Source organism: Camellia sinensis, chromosome 8 (assembly GCF_055761805.1).
Source record: "Camellia sinensis isolate YWXY chromosome 8, ASM5576180v1, whole genome shotgun sequence".
NCBI lineage: Eukaryota > Viridiplantae > Streptophyta > Magnoliopsida > Ericales > Theaceae > Camellia > Camellia sinensis.
In genome coordinates this window covers 24076208-24082513 of record NC_138968.1, presented here as the reverse complement: position 1 = coordinate 24082513, position 6306 = coordinate 24076208, and positions in this window count along the sequence as shown.

Genomic DNA, 6306 nt, shown 5'->3' with positions numbered 1-6306 from the left:
GAAAAGCTTGATCAAGAGGTCTTGTTCTAATCTGCAATTTTCCACAGACGGCGCCAGTTGTACGGGAAAGAAATAAACCTTATCGTATAATCCTGTTGATCAAGTCCGCGTTCCTCCAAACGTCGTCGCTTTACTCCCTGAAAACACAAACGTGAGCTAGCCGGCGGGTGTGTGCCGGAAACCCCTCCGATGCCTAAGTTAGCAAAATAGACAAGTAGACAAAAGCTCTGTGTATTCAGGAATCAAAGTTGTGTTACATCTCCATAGGTGATATTTATGAGCTTTTATAGGTTTTGTGTGGCATAGTCCTAATAGGACTTCTACTCCTCCATGCAGAGTCCTCCTAGGATTCATACTCCTGAAAGATAATGCTTATCCTTCAACACCCTCCTCACTGCTTAAACCAAGTGAGATGGTTTTACCATGGTCAGACTTCTATGGGACCGAAATACCATTGCCTTACTAGATATGCATGTATGACAGATCTAACTTTCAGTCTGGCTCTTCTTTTTCTTGCTTCTACCTCGGCTTCGTATGCCCAGACCGAGATATCCATAGAAGTGTCGAACTGAACTAACACAGAAGTATCTTGAAGAAGGCTTATCATACTTCGGTTTAGAAGACACGACCAGGCTAACCGTAATATGCTGTGACCGGACTAACTCTGTGGGTGGTGACCCAGCGACCGAACTGCCGCGTTCTCCCGAACCGAGATAACAATGCACTTATGGGACCGGTCTTAACTTTAAGTCCTGCTTGGACCGGACTGGATTTGAGGCCTTTTTACTCAGCCCTTCGTACTGTGGCCCATAACGGCTCATTGTCCAGCTCGGCCCAATATTCATATAAATTACCCTCTCACCTATAAATAGGAATAGAATTTTATAATTTCTTTAAGATTCTAATGAGACTCCTCCTTATGAGAGGAGACTCTTAAAGTAAGGTTTTTAGTTAAAATTTTGATATATATATATATATATATATAAGAAAGAAAGAAAGAGAAAAGAAGAAAAAAAAAAAAACCACTGGGTTGTTCAGGACCGATTTACCGGTTGAACCATTTGTTTTTCCAATTTTTGCAAACAAGGCTGGTTTTTGGCCTAGTCCGATTTTTGTGGATCATCCAGACCAGAACTACGACCGGTCACCGGTTCTACCTAATGAACCGGCCAGTCCGATCCTTAAAACATTGATCTCAGCCACCCTTTCACTTTACTTTTCACATGGCGCACTCAAAAAGAACTATTAATATAAGGAAAATAATATACGCCTCAAATTTTCAACTAAACAAATGACCAAATATGTAGGGTCTACAAAATTGCCCCCACACCTATGTGAGACATTTGGTCATTTATTTGATAGAAAAGTTGGTATCTTTAACATTACCCTTAATATAATTTGTCTATAATAACAATATGTATTGTTATTATAGTATACTCAAATGAATTTGCACAAGGCACTAGTGAAGAAATCCAAATTTAAACATTTTAAGTCTAATATTTAAAATTAAAAAAAAAATTAGGCCCGATTATAATTGGTACATGTTGTAATTCTTTATCTTTAGTTGCAGAAAAAATAAAAATATAAAAAAATCAGTAAAATAGTGATAGCACCATCTGTGGGTGTTAGTTTTTAATCTCACAACCAAATAAATCTCCTTGTCAAGATCTAGGGAACTCAGCTGGAGAGTACACAGAAGAATAGATTAAGTCAGTGCACAAAGCACAAGATCTAAGGAACTCAACTGGATAGATTAAGCCAAACAATTAAGCTAGTCACTTATCTCACAAGATATCAACTTACGTAACAATGCACAAGTGAAAAGAGTACCTTAAATCCACAGGCGTGTGCTACTTTTATAGCCGGTAGTGTCGTCGTCCCCTAGAAGTCTTATTTCATAGGATTTTATGTTGGAACAATCTTCTGTGTAAATAAAATAACTTGAAATAATTCAAACAAAATAAATAAATAACATACCGAATTTATTTCGTTGAACCGAATAAATAACTTAAGACCAAGTCGAGTGTGTGACACTCTGTCCTTAAGACAGATTCGCCCCGCTATGGTACTTACGGTTGAGTGGCGTCTATCTCCCAGGATACAATGATCTTCACAAATTGTAGTAGTACTCCAAACAATTTGTTCGGCGAACCAAACATGTGTTCTAACTCTCTGAATATTTATTCCTAAAAATATAAATGAAGAATAATGCACTAAAAGAAATCTGGACAGCAAAAGAAATTTTCTTAGACTGATATCTTTTTTTTTCTCAAGACTGCTGGAACATGACTATATATAGGCAAATTATCTGACCCGAAGATTGAATAGGTGTGTTTTAAATTCAACAGGTGCTATTTTGAAAACACACAAATATGCAAACTGTTCAACAGATTCTGCCCATTTGTACAAGAACGGTTTTCCTTCCAAACAATTTGAAAGTAGCCGTTGAAAAACTGTTGACATGTATTCAAACCATTTGGAATAATATATATATATATATATATTAAACTATTTGAATAGTTTAATAAATAAACAAATAAAGAGGTACACACTTTAGAAAATACAAATTTTAGGAAATCACTCAGGTACCCAAAATTTGAATTTAGAATTTAAATTAAATTCCCACAATAATTTTTTATTGAAAAAATTCAAAATAATTTTATCTAAAAAATTAATGTTAGATTCGAAAATGACGTCAACTTCCCATTCACTTATAAATGGTTTTGACGTTCCGTCTTCACCGTGTGACTTGCTATGCGGTAAGGAACACTTCACCTCTTCGGACCCAGCCCAAGACGTTTGGGGCCCACTCAAAATTGGGCTAACAAAATATGCCTATATTAAACCATTTTTCCAACAATCCCCCACATGAATGGAATTTGACGGAGAGAAAATGCAACAACATGATCTAATTACAGAGAGTACAGAAATTGGTAATATTCTGCAAAGGATAGGTAGCTTTTGGCTTTGAACCTTCCCTTGTGAGACACTATCGGATTTACTAGCTAAACAGTGAACATGATGTCTTGAACTGTTTAGCCGTTTGTGTAAACCAAGACAATAGAACTCACACAGTATATTCCCAGACACAGTATAGTTCTCACTATTGTGTTCATTTTGGCCCTGAACAACCTGGTCTTTCATGAGTGCTCTAGAGAATTGTAGCCCTTCACAAATCTCATAGAACCGGCCCAGTTCACACTCATATAAGTGATTCTTATGAAGAGTATCCTGCCATACTAGATATAAGAATCATTAAAAGTATTACTTAACCTAAATCGCTGCAGACATCACTTATTTCATCATAGAAATGGGTAAGAGTTGGACTCCACAGTGATCCTTCTGAGTCAATCACAACTCGGTTGTCCCTTTGAACTTAGATCTTGGGATCTCCAGTCAACTAGGTTGGGTTGCCGTTGTGGTAACTCTTATTTCATAGGCTTAAGTCCCATTCCCCTCGATGAATTCTCAACTAACTCTCTTGCTAACCCTTTGGTTAGTGGATCTGCTATGTTGTCTTTAGACTTAACATATTCTGTGGAAATAATTCCATTGGAGAGTAGTTGTCTTACGGTGTTATGTCGACGACGAATGTGTCGTGACTTACCGTTATACATATGACTCTGTGCTCTACCTATAGCTGATTGACTATCACAATGTATGCATATAGCAGGCACCGGTTTTGGCCAAATTGAAATATCTTCAAGGAAGTGGCGAAGCCATTCTGCCTCTTCCCCTGCTTTGTCTAAAGCTATGAATTCAGATTCCATAGTAGACTTAGCAATACAAGTCTGTTTGGAAGATTTCCAAGATACAGCCGCCCTACCAAGAGTAAAGACATACCCACTGGTGGACTTCGAGTCTCTAGTATCTGATATCCAATTTGCATCACAGTATCTTTCAAGTACTGATGGATATCTAATATAGTTAAGCCCAATGTTACGAGTAAATCGGAGATATCTTAGAACCCTTATAATTGCTTTCCAGTGTTTTACTCCCGGGTTACTCGTATATCTACTTAATTTACTTACTGCATAAGCTATATCTGGGCGGGTGCAGTTCATCAAGTACATTAAGCTTCCAATAATTTGGGCATACTCTAATTGAGAAATACTTTCCTGTACATTTTTAGAAAGATACAAATTAACATCTACAGGAGTTCTAGCAAGATGATCATCATCTTTGCTGAATTTGTCAAGTATTTTCTCAATGTAATGAGATTGTGACAAAGCATATCCTTCTGATGTTTTGGTAATTTTTATACCAAGAATTACATCAGCAATGCCCATGTCCTTCATGTCAAAAATGTTTATTCAATATTTTCCTGATAGTTTTAATCATATCATTATTACTACCAATGATGAGCATATCATCTACATAAAGACATACAATAACATAACCCTTGTCTGTGTTTTTAATGTAAACACATTTGTCACACTCATTAATTTTAAATCCATTTGACATCATTGCCTTGTCAAATTTCTCATGCCATTGCTTTGGCGCTTGTTTTAAACCATATAATGATTTAACCAATTTACACACTTTCTTTTCTTTCCCTGGAACAGAAAACCCTTCTGGTTGTTCCATGTAAATTTCTTCATTTAACTCACCATTTAAAAAAGCGGTTTTAACATCCATTTGATGAATTTCTAGATTGTATAGAGATGCAATGGCAATTAGCATTCTAATGGATGTTATTCTAGTAACCGGTGAGTACGTGTCAAAGTAATCAAGACCTTCTTTTTGTCTAAATCCTTTGACTACAAGTCTTGCCTTGTATTTGTCAATTGATCCATCCGCTTTCATTTTCCTTTTGAAAATCCACTTATATCCAAGAGGTTTACAACCTAGTGGTAAGTCCACTAATTCCCAAGTGTGATTTTGCAAGATGGATTCAACTTCACTGTTGACAGCTTCTTTCCATAAAGGAGCTTCAGGACTGGACATAGCCTCTTTAAAAGTTAAAGGCTCATTTTCTACCATATATGTTAGAAAATCTGGACCAAAAGATTTTGAGGTTCTAGCACGTTTACTACGCCTAGGTTCCTCTTCTTTATTTTGATCTAACTCTTGTTCTTGATCATGTTCTTGATCATTACTAGTAATAACATCAAAAGATATTTTCTTATTACTAGTTTCTTATCCAATCTTATTCGGAAATACATGTTCAAAGAAAGATGCATTCCAAGATTCAATAATAGTATTTACATGCATTTCGGAATGTTCTGATTTATGAATCAAAAACCAATATGCACTACTATTCTTGGCATAACCAATGAAAATGCAATCAATGGTCTTAGGACCTATCTTAGTCTTTTTAGGACTAGGAATAGCCATTTTAGCCAAACACCCCCACACTTTTAAGTATTTGTAGGATGGTACTCTTCCATGCCACAATTCGTAAGGTGTCTGATTCACTTTCTTTCGGGGTACTTTATTAAGTATATAATTAGCAGAAAGTATTGCTTCCCCCTACAAGTTCTGAGGTAATTCAGAACTTATTAACATGGCATTCATCATTTCTTTTAAAGTCCTATTTTTCCTTTCAGCAATTCCATTTTGCTGAGGTGAGTAAGGAGCGGTGGTTTGATGAATTATTCCATGTTCTTTACAAAATTCACCAAAAGGTGATTCATATTCACCACCTCTATCACTTCTAAGTTTCTTGATTTTCTTACCAAGTTGATTTTCAACTTCATTCTTATATTGAATGAAAGTTTCCAAAGCTTCATCCTTGGTTCGAATTAAATAAACATAGCTATATCTAGTATAGTCATCTATAAAAGTGATAAAATACTTTTTCCCACCTCTAGTTTGAATTGATTTAAAATCACAAATGTCACTATGAATTAATTCAAGTGGTTTCGTACTTCTTTCAATTGAATGAAAAGGAGTTTTAGATAATTTTACCTCAATGCAAATTTCACATTTATGATTTGAATCAATGTTAAATTTAGGTAAATATTTCATATTAATTAATTTACGCAAAGATCCATAATTAACATGTCCTAGTCTACCATGCCATAAATTTGAAGACTCAAGCAAGTAAGAAGAAGATGTAGTATTATTAATAACTGAGGGTACAACGGTCATTACATTTAACTTGAAAAGGCCATCAGACATGTAACCTTTTCCTACATACATCCCATTTTTAGTAAGTACAAATTTATTACTCTCAAATACTAGCCTAAACCCATTCTTACTCAACAAAGATTCGGAAACAAGATTCTTGCGAATGTCCGGTACATGCAGCACATTGTTGAGAGTGAGTTCCTTTCCAGATGTCATCTTGAGTACAATCTTTCC